Source organism: Miscanthus floridulus, chromosome 18 (assembly GCF_019320115.1).
Source record: "Miscanthus floridulus cultivar M001 chromosome 18, ASM1932011v1, whole genome shotgun sequence".
Classification (NCBI taxonomy): domain Eukaryota; kingdom Viridiplantae; phylum Streptophyta; class Magnoliopsida; order Poales; family Poaceae; genus Miscanthus; species Miscanthus floridulus.
In genome coordinates, this window is record NC_089597.1 from 76403295 (window position 1) to 76424996 (window position 21702).

General features: G+C 44.1%; 1 long non-coding RNA gene across 2 annotated transcripts; it reads right to left on the bottom strand.

The window, feature by feature from the left end:
* Positions 1-20304: 20304 nt before the first annotated feature.
* LOC136519645 (uncharacterized) lies at positions 20305-21641 on the bottom strand. 2 transcript variants are annotated; one of them, XR_010775001.1, is made up of 5 exons: positions 21502-21641; positions 21060-21180; positions 20913-20958; positions 20700-20746; positions 20305-20503 (listed from the first exon to the last, which is right to left on the bottom strand). It is a non-coding gene; the product is annotated as an uncharacterized lncRNA (long non-coding RNA). The 2 variants fall into 2 exon arrangements; XR_010775000.1 differs by lacking the exon at positions 20305-20503 and having other exon boundaries at positions 20535-20958.
* Between the last annotated feature and the right edge of the window lie 61 nt (positions 21642-21702).

Here is a 21702-nt window from a genome sequence, read left to right on the forward strand (position 1 = left end):
AAGCTAGGAGGTTGTGGATTTGACCTCTCTCCAGCTCTCCGGCCGCCATTGGATCCAATGAGTAGACGAGCAAGTTGGGGAAGACGAGGGAAAGGTACTTGCGGGAGCTGCCTTTTTGAGACGTTGACCATAGGCCGCCGCCGCCACTCGCGAGCGAGGAGCAGTGGGGGCTGGGGATCTCACGCACGGGGGCCTCCGTCGGCACGGGGTGTCACCCCCTGATTTGCCTAGAGGGAGACAATGTAGGGGTTCCCTGAAGCATTTTCTCCATATTCGTGTTTATTGCAGGTGGGATGTTGTGACATGCCTACTATACTCTACTGAGAGTGTTGGGAGTTTCACATGGGGCTAGGAAAGAGAAAGCTTTAGAAGCGGTGGCATATCTGGTGGTGGGCTTTGAGGAACTTGACAAATCTTCCTTATCTAGTTTGGGCCCAATTAGGATCAAGGTATCTTACAAGGACCCTTAGGAAATCAAAGGTTCATCCCTGGGTTTTTTCATCAACAAGGACAGCTCAGGTAGCAAAAAGGATGATGAAGAACATAAGGACGAGGAGGATGGGAATCTGATTACTATAATCCTATTTATGGAGACAATCTAGCTCAGAATGAAAATAAATCAACTGGGTTACCAGCTTAGTCAAGTAAGCAGGGTGAGAACTAGGTTACCACAGGAGGATAAGAAACCACCAATTCAGTGAAGCCATGCTTAGATTGGATATTTTTTAAAGAATATCTAAGCACCTAAATAATTTAAAATAAAAAAATTTTCAACTACAAAGTTGTTGACCGTGTTGAGGTGCACAACTACATAAAGGGTTTATAGCAACGCCTCATTTTTTAGGGGCGGCTCAATCTAAAACCTCCCCTACAAATGGTTCCCAAAATGAGCCTGTGGGGGCACCCGCCGTGCTGATCCACCTAAATCAAGAGTCATCCACTTTGACCTACTCAATTTAAGTAAAACGACAGCACAAGATCCCCAGGAGCGAATGTAGCAACTCCTCTTTAGGATCTTCATGTTGAGTTACACACACATACCCAACACAATGCATATCATACAACTCAATCACATACACACTCCAGCCTTACATCTAGTTGCAAAGCAATGTCGATAACAAAATAGGATTTAAGTGTATAAACGTACTACTAGATCTAATACTTTGACAACTCTAATCCTGCACTAGGTTGCCGCTCTTGTCGCTCATCAAACCGTCAGATTTACACGTAGCTCATCTTGGAGAATGCCCACTCCAAGGTCTGCTAACTTGCATTATCGGAGTTAGCCTCGGAGATAATGTCTGGTCTACCTGCAAAACAACTTAACGGCTTCACCATGAGTACATTGCATACTCGCGGGACTTAATTCCAACAGATAGTATTTGGTGGATGCATAAGGGAGTTATCAGGTATTTGTATGAGTGCAGAAAGCAATGATGTTCATTAAGATTATGACATGCTATGCTCAACTTAGAAGTAAAGGTATTCATCATTATGACATAGTGCTCATAGTCCATAGTTCATGCTACCATGGGTATAGAAAGAAAGAACAACCAAACAGCTATGTCCTGAGGGACTCTAGGCTTTCGAGACTTTGCAGAGGTGTACAACTGTACCCACACGGAAGGACAGGACTAACCACCATACCCTTGCGCGAGAGTAAGGGTTGCCTCACGCCTTCCAACCTTTCCCTAATCTGGCCTGAGTGTCCAACGAAAGGTTCAAGCGGTTGCCTGGTCAATGTCCCAGACATTCCCGACCGATGCCAACCCCCTTGCTAGTTTCACGGATAAACAGGTCACTACTAGTTACTTGGCTTGTCAACCCCATCCACGACATGTGGTCCGTATGGGTGGTTACTCGGACTTATGTATCCCAATACACGGTCCTTACTGCTCCACAAGCTACGTCACCTGAGATCCCACTCTCACGATGACCTACCCCTCGCATGAGCAAGATATCCAAGTTATCATCAAGATTATCATATTAGAGATATTAGTCCTTAGCCTAATTAGTTAGGTAAGTCAAGTTGTACCGTCATTGGTTTTAGTAGTTAATTATTCCGGTGTAACATCCTACACGCGCGAGTATGAGTTCCCTTCTCATGCTCGACTTCTACCGCTGCCCAAGCAAATAAAGCAATAATCATTAACCGTTCCCATCCCCATTGTTTAGGTGAGAGGCTTCTACAGATTATTAAGCTACTCTAGGTGTAGTATAAGAGTGATCATTATCCAAGACTACATGTAATGCATAACTCATAATGCAACTTGATAAGTATCCAAAGTAGGGTTTATAATAGTGGGGTGCCTACCTGATGGTGTTGCCGATCCTGACAACTTCAAGCTAGCGGCGACTCGCACACGATCGTCCCTACGTGGGACAACCAAACCTGAAAGGAGCAAACCAAAGATTGGAGACGATCGAGAGAGAGAGAAAGAAACTAGGATTCCTACTTGGGATTTAGGAAGAGGCATCTAGCTATAACTTCATCTTCGTACTACTTGGAAAAGGATATAACCTGGTGCTTGTTGGTTTCCTAGGTAGCTTGATAGATAATCTCATACCTCTCTATGGATTGTCAGACACTCCGTCCTATTGATGGATGCTCCGTAGTACCAGGTACGGAGTTGGGTTGGTTCTATTCTGGCTTTGTATGGATTGACGGACGCTCTGTGGAGATCAAGGAGACTCCGATAGGTTTAGGACTTAGGTATATCTAAGGTTCTCTATTAACATCGGATCGTACGGTCAGTTGATGGATGGTCTGGTATGAACAAGGTACTCTCGGGTTGCTGGGTTACTATCTTATAATTCAATGGACACTCCGCGGGGTATCGCAAACACTCCGGTAGTCCAAGCTGACTACGGGTAAGGCTTTCTAGTAACTTCTTGGGGTATTGATGGGCACTCCATTGAGTTGATGGACTCTCCACCAATTGGGCGATAGGACCTATGCTCTTGGATGATCTTGGGGTTCAAGCTTAGATTTGTGGAGTTATGTGGGCTCACTAGGTGTGGGGGGTATAACCCCAGGTACCCATGGCAATGGACATGGGCTGCACCACCAGGGGAGGTCTAGCCCATAAGATCAAGGCCTATGGTGCTCGGTTCTGGTCAGCGTGCACCGCAAGGAAATCAAAAGACATCTTGGTGATGAAGCAAGATCTGTTCAGATATGATAGATATCATATTCCTTGTAAATACTTACCATATAGCCAAATAGATCTAGACCTAAACCGACCTGTAAGCATACCCTCTAGACTATATAGGCGGGTAGGGACCACCCTCGAAGGCATCTCATATTCAATACAATCCACCAAAAGACACAGGACGTAGGGTATTACGTCGATCAGACTGCCTGAACCTGTCTAAATCGCTGTCTCTTGCCTGTGTCACCATCCGGTTCCTATTACACGCACCTCCACCAATCATCTACTACCGTGGGTATACCCCTTGGTAGACTACCGACTAGATTTCATTGATAGTGGCGTGCTAGGTAGGGGGTGTGTGTGCTGATTCCATGGCCAACCAGATGGTCAAATTCCCAAGATCCATGATCTTCCCTGAGCTAGGCCAGTCGTTCACAATTAGATCCATAACCTAGATTATCAACACTGACGGCAACAGAGAGATTGTCGAGGCAATGCAGGATAATCCTGCCTCGAACGTGTTAGCATTAACCACACCAGCGCTAGCACTAGAAGCTCCAATCTCGGTTCCTCGCTGAGTAAGGAGATCCATTGATCAGGATGATCTGATAGCATCTGTCGATCGGGTCACCAATGGCTTAGCCAAGTGCTTGTCTCTCCTGAAATCAGTTTTAAATCAATCTACCAACAGAGATGTGATTCTTGCACTCCAAGGTCACCATGCCACTAATGCTGAGCACCCTGCTCATGCATGTCATCTGAGGTGGGATGATGAAGATCTGGTGATCATGGCAACTCTGGACGGGCATATCGTTCAACGCCGACCACTCCCCGCCCTGACGGAGAACATGTCAAGGCCCTATTCTTTTGTCATGGTGGGTGCGGATCCAATCTGTCGGGACGCCTTGTACCAACTTTTAGCCGACCACACCAAGCGATGCTACGTCAACGACCTCTACTGGATCGACCTCCCTAAGTCCGACCAGCCTGCGCCAACGGTAAACATGATGCAAATCCAGCAGCTTCCAGATGAAACGCTCCATACAATCCTAGAGGAAAGCTCCGAGCCATATTCTGAGGACTCTACCTGTAGCTGCCCACCTTTCCCTCTAGGCTTTGGGAGAGAGCTTTTCATGGTTTGCCACAACAGCATTGCTGTCAATGGAGAAACTAGTGTCTAGTGCTGTGAGCACGAAGCCAGGAACACAAATCACCAATGACATCATAATCAAGAAGTAGAAAATGATGCCCTAGCCGCTAGAGGTGGCCTGCCGCCCCTCGCTCATAATCTCCAACAAGAGTTCCTCATGGTGTACAACCAGCAAGTGGAGCAGATGTCGAGCGCCAATCTAGATGTGGCCACCCATGAGCTGGCTAGACTCCCACCAACGCCGGAGGTACTCAAGATTCAAGCGCTGCTTAAAGTAGCTCAGGTTGAGGTCAACGACATCTAGAACCTAGTTCCGTCTTTTTCGACCACATCGGCTTGCTATCGAAACCCCCGTGGCTCTCGCCACGAGGGGGGAAGCCATTATAATAGCGGCTAGATCGTCCAAGGGGAATCTAGGGGCAATGTTGCCATCAACCCTAGATCACAAGGACCACAAGATCAGCGTGGCTGACTAGCTCATGACACCAACTAGGAGGTTAATCAACCCCTGCGCGGTGACGCCCTTGACCATATCAACACCAATCTCGATGCTCGCAATCGCATCAAGAACAGTCATGCCCAACGGCATCAAGTAGAACTCCAACGCCGATAGGAGTACGATGACCAACACGGCAACCCTGTTGGCCTCCGACCACTCCCCGCTGTCGAGCCGATGGGACCTCGCCCCTTCATAGCAAGGCTATGAGCTATATAGTGGCCCACAGGCTTCAAGGTCTTCGGCGTCGATCCCTACGATGACAAGGCTAATCCCGAGCAGTGGATGCAGCTCTACGAGATTGTCGTACGTGCCGCTAGGGGAAATGGCAACGTAATGGCAAACTATCTGCCTATTATCCTCTCCCAATCTACCAATAATTGGCATATGGGTTTAGGGGAGGACTCCATTGAATCTTGGGATGATCTTAAGAGAGTTTTTATCGAGAATTACATGGCAACGTGTCAGCAGCCTGGCACGAAGTATGATCTGGAGAAACTCCATCAGACATCTAGGGAACCTTTGCGAAGCTACATCAGGCATTTCTCTGAAACGAGGAACACCATCCCCAACATCGGGGACAGTGAGGCCATCTTTGCTTTCACCAGAGGACTCCATCACCATCTGGAGCTGCGCTCCAAACTTTACCGCAAGAGGCCCTAGACCATCGGCGAACTCCTCAAGGTTGCAAACTCATACGCAGGCTCTAAAGAAGCTGGTCGATAGTTCAAGGAAGACATTGCTCGTGATTCCCGCTCGGATCACCACCCATGTCATGATGATGATCGCCACGAAGAACGGCGTTATGAAGATCGCGACAGGCGCTACGACGATCACGAATGCTGTCATAATGATTGGACAGAGGGATCAAGGGCTGCATAGCCATGTCGCCACTGACAGGAAAACTTCATCAACAACATAGAGCAGCCACGCGCTAAGCACAATTTCAATGCTGCCTACAAAAAGCTCCTTGATGTTCTATGCCCAATTCACAAGGATAGCAAGCACACCATGCAGCAATGCTATGGCATGGCCAAAGCTTTCTGTGATGAGGAGTAGAAATGACAGCGATGCAAGGATGATGAGTCTGATGATGGTAGGGGGAAGGAGCATCCTAAGGACACACGACCCACTTTCCAAGAAGCCAACAAGACCATCACCACAATCTTCAGAGGGTATGCCACCTCTAAGAGCAAACACCAGCAGAAACTCACCGCTCTGCAGGTCATGTCGATCACCAAGTACGACACGATCGCTGATCCTAAATATCTAGACTAGTCAGAGTACCCTATCACCTTCAGTAGGGTCAACCAGTGGATGGATATCCCATACCCAAGGCATTTCCCACTCATGCTAGATCCCACCATCCGCAATGTGCGCTTCAAGAAGGTCCTCATCGACGGTGGCAGTGCCCTCAATCTCCTCTTCGTCGGAGCCCTAATAGAGTTAGGCCTCACAAAGGACGATCTTGTCCCTATTGATTCTCCATTCTAGGGATTGTACCTAGTAGAGCGTCCCAACCTTTGGGACAGATCACCTTGTCAGTCTAGTTTGGCACCACTGACCACTTCCATACTGAGTACGCGAACTTCTTCATGGTAGACTTCGACACAGCCTACCACACCATCCTTGGCTGACTAGCTCTTGCCAAGTTTATGGCCATGCCCCATTATGTCTACCTGGTGTTGAAGATCCTGACGGAATATGGCGTTCTCACCGTGCGTGCCAATGTCTCCACCACCTATGACTACGAAAGAGAAGGACTCACCATCACTGATGCGATGGATCTCTCGGCCAAAATGGAGGCTTGCATCGCTGACTCCAAGAAGGGCCTAGCAGAGGAGCTGGTGATCCTGACTCAGGAGCCACCTCGGTCTGTGACTAAGTCCAAAGACACAAAGGAGGTTGAGCTCATGATCAGTGACAGAAGCAAGATGGCCTGGATTGGGTCCCATCTCGACCCCAAATATCGACATGTTTGCATGGAAACCTACTGACATGCCTGGTGTTCCTTAGGAGCTGATCGAGCACTCCTTAAATGTCTCACCGACTCCCAAACCGATCAAGCAAATGCTCCGATGATTCGTGCAAGACAAAAAGGAGGCTATTAGGGAAAAAATAACTCGGCTATTAGCAGCCGGCTTTATTAAAGAGGTGTATCACTTGGAGTGGCTCGCTAATCCGGTCCTTGTATGAAAAAAGAATAATGAATGGAGAATGTGCGTTGATTACACCGATCTCAACAAACACTGCCCTAAAGATCCTTTCGGCTTACCTCGCATTGATAAGGTCATAGATTCAATAGCCGGTTGTGAGCTCTTATGTTTTCTCGATTGCTATTCTGGTTATCACCGTGTCTCCTTAAAGGAGGAAGACCAGATCAAAACTTCATTCATCACACCCTTCGGTGCCTATTGCTACACCACCATGTCCTTTGGGCTAAAAAATGTCGGTGCCACCTACCAGAGGGCCATCCAGCGATGCCTCCTAGACCAAATCGGGAAGAATGTCGAGGCCTACATCGACAATGTGGTAGTTAAGTCTAAGACTACCGACAACCTCATTGCCAACCTCGAAGAAACTTTCCAAAACCTGAAGAAATTCCAATGGAAGGTGAATCCCACTAAGTGCATATTCGGTGTTCCTTCTGGTATACTCCTAGGCAATGTCGTTAGTCGCCATGGCATCGAAGCAAGCCTAGAGAAGATAGAAGCAATTACCAAGATGAAACCACCGACCTACACGAAGGATGTCCAAAAGCTAATGGGATGCATGGCGGCTTTAAGTCATTTCATATCCCAATTGGGTGAAAAGTGTTTGCCATTCTTCAAGTTGCTCAAAGCTTCGAAGAAGTTTACAAGGACACCTAAAGCCAACAAGGCCTTTGTCGAGCTCAAGCAATTCCTCACAATGCCTCCAATCATGACATCACCACAAGCTAGCAAAACCTTATTGATCTACATTGCTGCAACCAACCATGTCATCAGTATTGCCATCGTCATTTAACGAGAAGAAGCAGGGCACGCCTATAAAGTTCAATGTCTTGTCTACTTCATCAGCGAAGTCTAGAATGAGTCTAAGGCTCTGTATCCTTAGGTCCAGAAGCTGTTGTACGGTGTCCTTATTACATCTAGGAAGCTCCGCCATTACTTTGAGACATATCAAGTAGCAGTGGTTACTGAGTATCCGCTGGGCGACATCCTACGTAATAAGGAAGCCAATGGTCACATCATTAAATGTGTGGTAGAGTTTGGCACGTACTCCATTGATTTCTGGGGCTGCCAGATGATAAAGTCTCAAGCGCTCACCAATTTCATCGCCGAATGGACCGACATGCAAGCTCCTGTCTCAGCAGACTGACCCGAGCACTGCTTCATGTACTTCGACGGCTCTCTCAACCTTGATGGTGCTAGGGTAGATATCTTTTTTATTTCTCCATCAAGGGATCACCTCCGATATGTCCTCTAAATTCATTTTCTAGCCTCCAATAATGCTGCCGAGTATGAAGCTTGTCTCCATGGTCTTCATATTGCCATCGAACTTGGCGTTAAATGCCTCTTGGTTTATGGTGACTCCGCACTGGTCATTAATCAGGTCAACAAAGATTGGTCTTGTACCAGTGACAAGATGGATGCTTACTGCTTAGAAATCAGAATGTTGGAGGGCCAATTCTATAGTATTGAATACCACCACATCATACGAGATCAGAACCTAGCAGTCGACCAGCTATCCAAGCTAGGGTCGACTAGAGTCGAGGTCATGGGCGGTGTCTTTGTCTAGGATCTTCAAACTCTATCCATTAAGCAGGAGCAAGCAGTTCATGAATCTTCCCCTGTCGAGCAATTGGTCTTGGTAATTCCCACACCGAGCTCTGATTGGCGAGAGCCTTTTATCAAGTACTTGACCACTGCAGATGTACCAGCTGACAAGACTGAGATGGAATGCCTAATTTGCCGTAGCAAGCATTACATGCTAGTCAATGGCAAGCTAATGCAGAAGAATGCAAAGGAGGAATTGCTTTAGAAGTGCATGTCTTAGGATGAAGGAGTGACATTGCTTCAAGAAATCCACACTAGATCCTATGGCAACCACGCAGCCTCTAGAAGTCTGGTCGGCAAAGCTTTCTGAGTAGGTTTCTATTGGCCATCAGCAGTCGTAGATGCCAAAATGCTTATCTGACCATGTGAGGGATGCCAATTTTTTGCCAAACAGATCCATGTTCCAGCTCAGGCTCTACAGATGATTCCCGCCTCTTGGCCATTCACATGCTGGGGATTAGACATGATTGGACCATTCAAGAACACCCCCGATGGATTCCGATGGGTTTATGTCACCATTGACAAATTCTCCAAGTGGATCGAGTACAAGCCGCTCGTCCAGTCTAGAGCAAAGAAAGCAACAGAGCTCTTCAACGACATCATCCATAGGTTTGGGCTGCCAAACAGTATCATCACCGACCTTTGTTCTACATTTACCGGCAGCGACTTCTAGGATTTCTACAAGGATCGGTGCATATCCGTTAAGTATGTATCGGTCATGCACCCTAGGGCTAATGGCCAGGTTGAGTGAGCGAATGGCATGATTTTAGACACCCTAAAAAAGAGGTTATATGAGAAGGATCAGAAACATCCAGGCAAATGGCTCAAAGAACTACCAGCTATGGTCTGGGGACTAAGGACCCAGCCCAGTCACAACACTAGAGTCTCCCCCTATTTCTTGGTGTTTGGATTAGAGGCCATGTTACCCAATGATGTTGCCTTCCGAGCACCAAGGATAGAGAACTATGATGAAGAGAACAACGATCAGGTACGACAAGATAATGTCGACCAACTTGAGGAAGAATGCTTGGTCACATGTGTTCGGACGACCAAGTACCTGGACAGTCCATGTAAATAGTTCAACCACAATATCTAGGAGCGATCCTTTGCGGTCGGTGACATGGTACTCCACAGGAAATAGAAGACTGACGGGATGCACAAGCTATCTTCACCTTGGGAGGGTCCATACATTGTCAAGGTTGTGGCCCGACTAGGATCCTATAGACTCTATGATCAAGACGGCGTAGACATCCCTAACTCCTAGCACATCGAACACCTCAGACGTTTTTATCCTTGAGATGTCCTACTAAGATATGTACCCCATATGTATTTATGCATTGCAATAATGATTTTCTCCATGATGTTTTCTCCATTTGTTGTTTTCTCCGTAATTTTCATCCAATTATCTTTTGTTTTTCTCCATGCTAAACATCTTTAAGATGATGCATTCTATCGCCATTCGATTCGCCGACCAGCCACGTTCTCATTCGCATTATCCATAAGTAGTGATGTTCTTGATTTAGCACCTAAATGTGCATGGGAAGTAGCACTCTGCGTCATGGGCGGTCGGTAGTGGCTCCTTGATGATGCCTATATTCCTAAGCGTGCACAGGAGCTAATTTCTTTATGCCATGGTGTGTGGGATAGCCGGTGCTGATAACAAGATAAAGGACTAACAATGCATCATTAATATTAAATATTAACACTTTATACGTACTAAACACTAAACTTTCATTTACAACTGCTCGGCATAATGCCAACAAGCCTGTTACTTTCTAAGTTGTCATGGTTCATTGCCAGCATCGCCGAACATGTCGTCCACCAGTTTGATCGTCGAATCGGACACCTCCTCCAGCACGGTGATTTGCTCGTCACTCAGATTTGGGGCAAAACCACCATTGATTCATTCGAGCTTCACCAATGGGTAGACTAACCGGAAAACCACCAGTGCCTGGCCCATGGCAGAGCAAGCGATGCCATGAGCATAGTGCTTGAAGTTCTTCAGCGCCGACTTGCACCTCTCCATGATGATGTCCGGCCGTGGCGCTCTATTGGGCTCCGGCACTTCTTGGTCGATGAGATCTAGCATGAGTTTTATCCCATTGGAGATGGTCTTCAACTTTTCTTTACTAGCCTCTAGCCCAAGCTCAAAGTCCTGACTATAGGTTCGGATCAGTGCAGACAAGAAGGGCAATTGTCTTAAACACGTTTCTCATAGCAAGAGGGGTATTGACATAAGGAATAACTTATGGTTTAGTTCTTTGGCGATATTTTTTTTCACCATAAGAGCCTTATCTCTTTCTTTCTCTACTAGCTCTTTGGCTTCATGTGCTAGCAGAGCTTGGGTCTCCGCCTCCACCATGGCATCACGCGCTAGGCGTGCCTTGGTCTTCGCCTGCTTCTTCACTTCATCAAGCTCTATACCAATGAAAGATTACTACTAGCATGGGCAAATTGAGGATATGAAGGCAAAACACCATGGGGCCTAAGGCCTTACTTTTCTCCTGGTCTACGCCATCGCCTAGCTGATTCATCAGCTCCTAGTTCTTCATCTCCAGTTGTGTCTTTTCTGCTTGCAAATTCTCTTGGTCGGCGTGCGCTTTAGCCAGCATCTTCTCTAGAGTCTCCATAGACTAACATAGCCTCTGGTTCTCAACAATTGACAGAGCCACCCGCTTTAGCTAGCGTGTGCGGTTCTCGAAGATCTTCATTAGCTCCTGCGACAAACAACAGTTAACTGGCATAATCTCCAACTTCAATTGGTCGTGCAGACTAACTTACTTCAATCCGGCCAGACACTCATGCTAGTGCCACCCTAAGCTCCTTCACCTGATCGCTCGCCTCCTCGTCCTCCACCACCTCCATCGTATCTTCGTTGCATACGAAGGTTCACAAAAGCTAAGGAGGAGGATCTTGGGTATTTGGCGCTTCGCGCTCAATTTCTTCAATCACCTTGGGGGACTCCCTCTCCTACCTTGGCGCTCAGTCAGCTTATGGTTGGACATAAGGCCAAGATCCATCACTGGCGTCTAAGCCCGGAGACTGGCCCGCTCTGGGCGACTGGTCGGCTCGGTAGCAATATCTTCATTCATTTGCTCTGGGTGCTTGGGGACTTTGGCTCGAGGACTAGCCTAGTTTTTGAGTATTTCTCGTGTTTCTTCTACCTATCCCACCTAGCACCCTGAGCATCAGTACTCATGGCACTCAGCTCGACATCCAACTGAGCATCGCTGATGTCGATTGGGTGAAGTTCCTCGGTTGACACTTCCCTACAACATGATGTCGTATCATGAATACTTCCACTTTGGTTATGCTTGGACTAAGTCTGTGGCAGAGACACTTACTCGTTGGATCACCTATGTGTAGCTCTGAATGGCTAGGGCTTATTGGAGCTCCCCTATCCTTCAGTTGCCGGCATGAATCTTAAGAACACTGGAGGCGGCCGGTTCGCCTCTAGCGCTTCTGACCTCACCACGGTGGCTCTCCTAGCCGAAGCCCCTCGTCTAGGCTCAAGGACTTTGCCCTGAGTGAATCTCTAGTCGACTATGCCTTAGGCTAGCCAGTCGGAGGCTCTGGTGGTCGGTGTTGGAGCGGTCATCCACGTAGCTCATTGCTGTAGCTTCTCACCTGCATCTTCATCATCATCCGACCAGTCCATGACTACTTGTTGGTGTGCCGAAGGCTCTCTAATCAAGATTTCACCACTCTTGCGTGGTGGCAGAGTGTTTGGTTTTTTCTTCTTCTTCACTGGCTCTGCTCAGGCTGGTTGTTTCATGCACGACGACTGCCGACACCCGGGAGGTTTCTCCACCACATCCTCAGATGAGGACGATGAGCTGCTCTCTGAAGGAGGACTGGCTGGAGCTTGGGTTGCATGGGCATCTATGCCCTTTGGCCAGGTCCCGTCTGGCACATTGGAGACATACACAACATGATCCTATCCACAAGTTTTTAAGAAGATGTTTCAACATGAACAAGATTTGACATTACAAGGACTCCCAATGCTGCCCCATGTTGCTCAGTTTGGTGTTACTTGAAAATAGCTCCAGGAGGCAAATTGTAACACCCTAGGTGTTGAGCTTGCATAATTTGACTTGCATGGCATGAGCATGAGCATCGAGCATTCATATATAAGCTTTTACAATTGAAACATGTGATTGAAACATATGAAACATGCTTGATATTTTATGTTTCTTTGTATATATGCATATGATCATGAGTGAATACATGTAAATGGTTGATGTGAGTCACTAAAACATCTTAGCTACACTTAGGATGACTAGTGAAACAATGTTCATGAAGATCACCTTGCATGATCAAGTACTTAAGTGATGCTATGTATGTTGATCTAGAAAGCCTTATGGGCAACCCATGTATGAAATGATTGTATGACCTTATAAATAGCTTAAACATGTTTAGAGTGTCATTATGAACAACTTCGGTATTCATGGCTAGGGCTAAATTGGTCACTAAGTCATAGTTCAAGTGCAAGCCATCATTTGAATGTAATGGGTTTGACCAAGTTTCAACTATATGATAGAGACCTTGCATGGATGTGGTCACTAAAGCAAAGTTGTATTATATGATAAGGGGAACAACTTTTATCTTTGGGTCATAGACTAGTTTAGCTCCTAACATGTTTGAAATTGGCTCACAAAAATCAGCTTTTCACTGCTTCCAACACTTAGCAATTTTTTTTAAGTCAAGTTAACTGACAGTGTCGATGCAGCCAACTTTGAGATGATATTACTCCTTAACCATTAGGAATTAGGTCATGATCATTTAAGAAGAATTGTAGCTGGTACATAGGTCTACAAATTCTATTCAGATTATTTGCACTAAGGAGCTACAGATAAAGAGTTTGATCGCCTTCAAATCATGTCGTCAGGCTCGGGTTCAGGCCCTGATGAACGCCACGCCGCGCTCTGTCATGGCCGACCATGGATAGAGCATGGCCGCTGCGTGGCCACCGTTGGTCGACGCCTGGCCTCGACGCCATGCGCTGGCAGCCGTTATCTGCACCGCACCATGCTCCATTTCCACTCACTCCTGCCCGCTCTCTCAGTCTCCAGTGCTAGCCGTGCCTCTCGCTGTGGAAGAACACAGCGTCGCCAAGCACTGCACTACCTCCGCCGTCGCCTCGCTTGCGCTCCACCGCACCACCATCGCCTCCATCTCGTGCATAGCTGCGCCACGTCCACCTTCACCGCCTTGATGTGATTGCAGCGTCAGAAGAGCTTCGGTGAGGGCGTATTCGCTAGTTCCCTGTCGTCGGAAATCTCAACCGCCATGGACGCCTCTATGGCAAGCTCGCCGCCGCACTGCTTGCTCGATCTTTTGCCTTGTTTACTTGTGTTAGGGCTTGGTTAGGGTTCGTGCTAGCTAGTTGCATGATGTTACTATGTTTGGTCGCCTCGCCAGCGTGGAAGATAGCAACCCGCGTCACCGCGCTCTCACCTCTACGCCACCGCGTCGTGGCCAGAGCTCGTCGGAGCCTCTCGTCTGGTTTGTGAAGTAGATATAGCATTGCTTAGTCACCATGAATCTCGTTCGCCTCTTGCTGAGCTTTGCCATGGCCTTCCATGGCCAGCACACCACAGCACCATGCCGCCATGCCACCATGACTAGCGACAAGCACTCTCCTGTGCATGCGCACCTCCACCACCAAGGTCACCCAATGTGCCTTGGTCTGTAGATCATGTAGATGCACTTGGTTTCGTCGGAGAGCTCACCGACGACGAGCTGTGGCCGGTCCGCGTCGATCCAGCTCCACTGCTCTGTTTTGTCTCGCTGACATGTGGGGTCGACTGACCAGCGGGTCCCGTCTGTCAGTGACTCAGTTCAGAAAAGATAGTTCAATTATTTCCAAATTTCATGTTGTTTTGTAAAATTTATATCTAGAGTTTGGTAGAACCAAATTTGGTGGTTCCAATTTTGTTAGGATCTTGGTGAAGTGTAGTATCTAGGAAAAATATAATATTAGCAATTGTAGTTGAGTTTCTAGAAGAATTTAATTGAAACTTGAATTGTGTTTTTAAATGCATGCAAACTTGTTTAATTTATATCTAGAGTTACTGTGCTCCAAAAATTATGAAATTTATGTGGTGAGCTTTTCTTGATAAGTATAAGCTCTGGTAAAAATTTGAGGGTCAGTGCATGAATAGTTTTTGAGTTATAGATTTTCCTTTTATAATTAGGTGATCCTTATGTGAATTGTTATAAATTATCTATGAATCCCATGCTCATGAAATTTATTGGAGGTTGTCCTCGTACCTTATGGATGCTAAGAAAAATATAAAATCTATTGCTTGTCACTTTTCACTAGGGTTTCCAATTTATGTTATTTTAAGCCTTTATGCCTTGTCATTTTTGCATAGGATATTTTACTTGGTAAAATGGCATGAAACTTTTACAGTAATCTATTGGTAGCACTAGTAAGCCACTGTAAATTGCTGAGAATTTATGATGTACATTTGTTATATGTTTATTATTTAACCTAAGTATCTTAGTAAATTGATAAAGGCATTTAAATAAATAGTTTGGACATGGTCATTATGATTTCTTGAGTGTATTTGATGTACTTGTATTGTTGGTATGATTGGTGAGGTCAAATTTGGAATGTTTATATGCAATAGAAATATCGTTACTTTATAATTCGGGTGAGAAGGATTTTCGAACAGATTCTGTAGTTTGTTATGTTGCATAGTAAGAATGATGTTTTCTGTAAAAATTATTAATAACAAAGTTGTAGGTAACTTCTTCATATATCTTGTGTCAAAATTTTAGGACAATAGGCCAAAGGGGTTAAGAGTTATAGCTGTTTAAATTTAGTTTTCCGAAATGCTCGCTCTCTGAAATTTCTGGACAGCACTGCTTTGATTGTCTGTTTTGGCTAAGATAGATTGCGAATTAGCTTTTGGTGATTGAATACGAGTTTTAGACAATTTTATAAGCTTTCTAGAAAGTCCAAGATCACAGCATTTGGATAAGTAGAACTTCAGTTGTGAGTAAAACAAGTAACTGCTGTTTGTGGTATAGTAAATGAATTGTTGAAGTGTTTGATTAAGTCGTCAAGAAGAGATATGCACATACTCAGTAAAATATGATGCACTTGTTATTACTTTAACACCACACTATTAAGAATACTTACAAGAATCCATTCATTATGTATCATCATACTATACTTGTCAGCAATTATGCATTCGCAATATCTTATGCCATACTCATGCATCTAGGATCGACAGAGGAGATAACGTTGCTGGAGTTCAACGAAGGAGAGGAAGGGGACCAGCAGGAGATTCCTCAAGCCACAGCTCCCGAAGGCGAGGAGCAGACCCCAGAAGAGCTTTTAGAGTGCCCTGATCACCGCCCCACTTCCTTTCTGAAAGGCAAGCCCCGGAGCATTCTAAGTCTCCCAGTATTTTACAAAATATTACTCAAGTCCTTTATGATTGATGCATTAGGTTATAAGAGTTGATTGGAACCCCTCGATGCATATATTTTCCTTGTCTAGAAATATACCTTTAACCCTATATAGGTCCAGGATTGAATATATGCTTAACCATGCTTAGACCGGTAGAACTCGGGTGATTTCCTGTCACCTACGAGATATAGGTGGATACCGAAGCACGGTTGGCTATATTTGCTATCGTGGAAAAGAACCATGGGGTAATGTAAATCGAGGTCGGGTGGAGTCTATGGTAGGTTGACTCATGTGATTCTGTCTGTGCCAATTAAGGACCGTACTGTTGTTGGACCTTTTGACAAGATTGAACGCATGCCTATCACTTAGCTGGCCGGATAACTCATTCCGACCATGAAGCCGAGTAGCTAAACTCAGGCCAGGCCCCGCTCTATAAGAGTGTGCACTCTGGATGGTAGTAAGGATGTGCGGGGAGCCAGACTGAGCCCAAGGGCAGGCTGGGCCTGAACGTCCTGGCATTTGGTGTCCCTGATTGTGCGGCGCTGGGCGAACCCACCAAATGTGTACTTGAGGGTTACCAAAGGTGACCTAAGGCTACCGTGGTTAGGAGACCCAGGTTTGTGTTAGGAATAAATTCCCAACTGGTTGAAATCGATTCGAATCACCGTCTCTCCCGGATAGTGAGACACTTTGCTAGCTGCAACCTCGTAGTAATTGTATTATGGAATATGATGGTTCGGGTAAACATGAAATTTCTATACCTGCTATGGTTACTATTGTATGCTCCTAAAATGATTTACCAAATGTTTGGCACAGGATAGTTGCTAATTTAGAGATGGATAGTCATAATTAACTTGATAATGGAACTAGAATTGTATAACTAAGTTAATCGCTTCTTACGTAAAATGTTGTCAAGCTACAACCACTTATACATCCTTGCATAATCCTTGGAGTCAATTCATTTCTGGTTTATGACGGGTAAGTCTAGCTAAGTACCTTCTTGTACTCAGGGTTTTATTTCTTATTGTTGCAGATGGCACAGTATATCTTGGTTATTGCAAGAGTTGCTTCTATCCCGCTGTGGATGAGGAGTAAGCCTTGGGCAGGCTTCTTTATTAATCCTTCTATATGCTTTTGTGGACTGTGATCGTATGTTGGCTCTGTACTAAACCATGTTGGCAAATGCTACTTTCAAACTTAATTTGCTTCCGCTATTATCACTACAAGATTTTCGGTCTACTGCAACGCCAAAAAAGTGTAGCAAAAGACCCAAAAATGGTAGCCATAGTAATTTTGCTACCAATTTTTTTTTGGTTAAATGTCGTTGCACTTGTAAGGGTAGCAATAGCATAATGCAATGGGTTACATTTTAGTTGCGACACACAGCCCCTCTATTGCAACACTTTTGACGCTTTTGCAACACCTGGTGAGTGTTGTAACAAAAGCAATTGCAACCACTATGGGTGTGGTAATAGTATCAATTGCAACGAACTAGGCGTTGCTAGCGATACGTATTGCGACACGCTGGTCGTGTAGCAACACAATGCAAGCGCAACGCAACACAGGTGTTGCAATCGTGGTTGTTGCTACGCAGAGAAAGCATTGCAATAGAGGCTCTCTATTGCCACGTCGCCTAAATGGTTGCTATAGGTGGCTTAGGTTATTGCAACATCTCTTCAGGTTGGTTGCTACAGAGAGGTCGTATATTGCCACGTTTCTGAATGGTTGCTATAGATGGCATAGGCTATTGCCACGTTACTTAGGTTGGTTGCTACAGACAGGTCATCTATTGCCACGTTACTAACTATCTGGTTGCTATAGGTAGATTCCTCTATTGCCACCGTCATCTTTTTGTAGTTGCAAGAGATAGTTTCTCTATTGCCACGATTATCGTACCTATTGCCACGACTAAATGTGGTTGTTATATGTGCCATCATATATTGCAACGCCAGATTAATATATTAATAATTCATGTTGCGACACTTTGTTTGGTAGCTTAAATTAATAATCGCAAAACGACAAATACATAATGAAGGAAGCATCGACATCCATTAAAACGAAATATAATTTGTTCATACAAAATCTTTAACAAAACACACCGAGTGTCAAACTAAATGAGAACACAAGTAGATAGCTTAACACATAATAATGTGTTAAGCACAGACAACTGTTTGAACTCATTCGAATCAAAAGACTAATGTCTACTGTAGCAGCGAAGGTTCCCTTGATATGTATGTTGGCCATCGTCCCACCATTCGCATGCTCCTTCTCAAACTCAAGATTCCTCCTGAAAAAATCATTGACATGCATTAGCATGCATCTTGTTTGATTTGATTTTTCTAGTTGGGTACCTTGCAAGGTAACCATTAGCATGCATCTTGTTTGATTTGATTTTTCTCATTTCCTTGTAGGTTGATTGGAAAATCTGGTTCTGCTCCAAGTCTGAGACGACATTTGCGTCAGGCCTTGACTCCAGCTCCATAATCTTCCTGGTTGCATTGTCCTAACAAAGCAAAGAAATTTAGTTAATTAAAACTTTAATTCTAAGCGAGGACAGTTGCATCACTTAATAAGGGTTGTAAAAACTGTTTAATACTCACATAGACTTCCCTAGATTCCTCTCTTGTCCATTGTCCATTTTGTTGGTGGGTCATCATAAAAAGCTCCATATCATTTGGCTCTTCACCAGTTAGTTGGTCCCTCTAATTAGGCAAGAATGTAAAAAAATTAGCCATATTTCATAATCTAGTGAAATGTAGAAGCTTTTATAAACTGTAAAGATCAGGAAGATATCCACCACGAATTTAAAAACAGAAGATAACAGAAATATTTATTGCTATTGAAAAAGTACAGGAATCCAAGTTCTTCTTTTTGTTGGCACACATTAGTTTTAGTACTTTTCAGCTTTCTGTATACAAGGATGCAAAATATTTTTTTTTGTAGTGAGCAGTGGGCTAAATATCTCTATCAAATACAAAGACTATATAGGTTATAACAATATCATGTCATTGTCATTCGGGGGCACAAGCACAAACCATAAAAAAAATGCCTGAAGGAAAACCTTGTGACAGAATTTTTTACCTTCTCATAGCTCAATTGAGAAAAACCCTTTGATCCTGTAACATGGTGTATCTGTCGATTGTGCCGATTCTGAGAATTCTTATTGCTAATCCTCTGCACAGAACCAGCAATGATTTGATTTTTATAAAATCAGCAGTGCGCAAAACATAAACCTTGACGTCAGAAGTGGAATTGGCAAGTTTTTTAAAAAATTGGGAACAAACCTGGAATTCTTCGGTGCCAAAATACGACACCAGATAGTGCCACTCAACAATGTCTAATTCTTCTGGCCTATGTCTCATTCTCTCTTCATAGGTGGTGTTCGCCTTGTAGGTAGCACTAAATGTAGATCGGCATCCTTTGTAACGGTCATTAGCCACCGTCCATATCTTGATTCTGTTCGCCTCGTTATCCTCAAGGTCCCACTTAGCCTGCTCAAGGTAAAGCCTAAATAAATTACTTCTCAAACAATAATTTGGTATTGAAATTTTGACATCCACATGGATAACAGAAGCTTACCAGCACATCGTTTGCTATTGCAATTTTGACATCCACATGGATATCTCTCCATGTTCTTACTCCGATGAGAGGTGCTCTTTTCCTCGTGAACAGTGTTATTTCATCAACAAATATTCGTTTGTTTGAACCTACAGGTCCTCCAAGCCTAGAGAACTGGATGCTAAGCTTCTGAGACGCCTCCCTGGTTCTCTTGTTTGTTGCTGTCCATCTTTTCAAGTTACCTCTTGGCTTCCTCTTTTTGGAGTCTTGTCCATGAAAAACAAATATATACAAAGCAAAACACTTAAAAAACTATTGACATAGTTTAAAATTAACTGAACCTCACAATAAATTGAAAATATTCATTTGCCCGTGCTAACGCTACGGTAACATCTAGAAAAAAAATCATAAAACTAAAATAAATAAATAGCCTCTTCAGGCTCTTCTGGTTCGGTACGACTGATAAAACATCTCTACCCTTTGGATTTCAGGACTAATTACTAAAGCCCTCGATGTCATAATCTTCTAGTAAACCCATAAAGTTTGAGCACCAATTGGACCATATAAGATGTAAAGATCTTACAGCATTAAGGAAGCTCCAATATAAACATTGGAATACAATGTACATTAAAAAATATTTGAGTATACAAAGGCCAAACTAATATAAAGGAAAATATTGGGAAAAAAAAGTGCACTCCTATGCCAGTACTAACCTCCACCTGCAAAAATTGAAGGCGATAATCTTTAGTAAATAAAATAGCAAATATGATAGAACTTAACTGCAAGTCGTGGAAGTAGAGGGAACCCAACACTAAAAAGGTCTTGAAGTAACATCATAGAACTTAACTTTCAAAGCCCTGAGCAGTAGGCAGCAAAGACAAATCCTTTCTTGCACCTGAAAGTGGCCTAAAAATGAGCACTCAAAGATTGTGAGCAAGGAAAAAATAAAAAAAAAACTAAATCATCTATTTTTTAAGACAGGAAGTAGAATTTTCAAGTTCAATCCAGCTAATCGATACAAATTTGTGTACCCTACAACCTACATTTCAGGACAGGTTATTTCTATAACAAAGATGAAGAAATATGGTTGCTCAGTAAGGACCTTTTTCCATAAAATATGCTGAAGTCACTGATCACTGGCACAAGCACCTACGGAGCAACGTAAATTGAATATACACTAACTTCGTTAGTTACCCATTATCCATGGTATACTGCATTCCTAGTTAAATGCAATTTTAACAACATAATAAAAAAATCTCAAACAAAGATTCATGCATAGGAAATTTTATTTTTAGTTAGAAGAAAATATACTAACATTTCTGCTGCTACCTTCAGTAAAGCCTTCTTAATGGCCAGTTCCTCTGCAACCAAACACAAACCAAGGGAATGCAGTATGTAGTGAGTAGATAATATTCGATATTTGACAAGCATATAAATTTTATAGGAGAAAACATTAACTCACAGCCTGGTGTCATGAACAAAAGAAAAGCAATAATACTTGTCATCTTGTAAGTATATTGCCCGTGCTAACGCTACAGCCACCATAGAGTCCACCGTGATATTTAATTGTTTGAAATCCGATGCTATTCCATGTTTTAGAATGAACATGTCAGTACCCTCATGTGTAGTCGGGTTCCATTAGGACAAACAGAGGTATAAGGAAAACTGATAGCTAAATATGGAATGAACACATGTCAGTACCCTTATCTGTAGTCAAAACATGGTATAAGGAAAATTGATAGCTAAATATGGAATGCATTGTCCGGTGAACCCAGGTAGAGAATATGTAAACTTCCCAAGTACAACTATCTTTGAATGGTGCAATCACAACCTACATGTATATTTTACAAATACAAGGAACTATATCGGTTTCTGAATTTGTAACTGAAAAAAAAGTTACTCACGATCTATTCGAGGCATCATCAGAGGCAGCATCGATGTTAATCATCTTAGTTCCTGCTTGCCCACCATCTAGCCAAAACACTCCATCAGGGAGATTCTTGCTTTGCACTGTGATGCATATCTGAACAACTATTGCGGGTCAGATGTACCTCAGCATCTCTATGAGCATATCAAAACCAGCACCTGCATTAAATAAAAATACA